Below are 815 nucleotides of genomic sequence, written 5' to 3' on the forward strand. Positions count from 1 at the left end.
TGCCTGCTCGGCGGCGGCCGGTGCAAGTGAGTGCGGGGCCGGCAGCAGGGGGCGGGCCCAGCCCGCGTCACCCGGCAGCAACCAAGCGGTGAGTGTGCGGGCTGCGCGCGCGGGCGGGCGGGCGGGCGGGCTGGCGGGCACGGAGAGAGTGAGGGAGCGAGCGAGCGAGCCAGGAGAGCAACCACTTCCTCGCGCTCACACGGCGCGTTCACACACACGGGAGGCGCGCAGGGCCACTCCGAGCCTTCCCTGACTTAGGGTCGCAGACTTGGCCCCAGCGAGCTACTCATTCCGCATGTGCCAGGCCATGAGGGGGCTGCATTCACTCTCGGGACAGGCGCAGGTGTGTGGGGCATTGCAAAACACACACACACACACACACACACACACACACACACACACACACACACACACGATACACTCAGTGAAAAAGATCACCCATTCCGGGCTACAGACACATGCAGTGGTGACAGATTCTGTGGCACGGTGCGCCTCCCCAGCATGTGCATACACACAAGAAACACAGGTTCTCAAGAATGCCCAGGGCACAGTCTTCCGTGCTGGGCCCAACAGAACCCATAGCCGTAGGAGTCATCTGGGGAATGAGGATATGAACTCCTCAAAAACCCCCTCCTTTGTAGATGCAGGTGGGCAGGCCACAGGATTACCCTCTCAGGAAGTCAGGTACAGGCTGTTTACATCCTAGCAGGACAAGTGTACCCTGGGCTGTCCCAGGACACTGCTGGGACAGTTTGCTCACTTTCTGTCAGGTCACATGCAAACAGGACCTGGGCCAGGCTCCTCACTCAGTCCCT

This window comes from Rattus rattus, chromosome 9 (genome assembly GCF_011064425.1).
Source record: "Rattus rattus isolate New Zealand chromosome 9, Rrattus_CSIRO_v1, whole genome shotgun sequence".
In the NCBI taxonomy this organism is placed as follows: domain Eukaryota; kingdom Metazoa; phylum Chordata; class Mammalia; order Rodentia; family Muridae; genus Rattus; species Rattus rattus.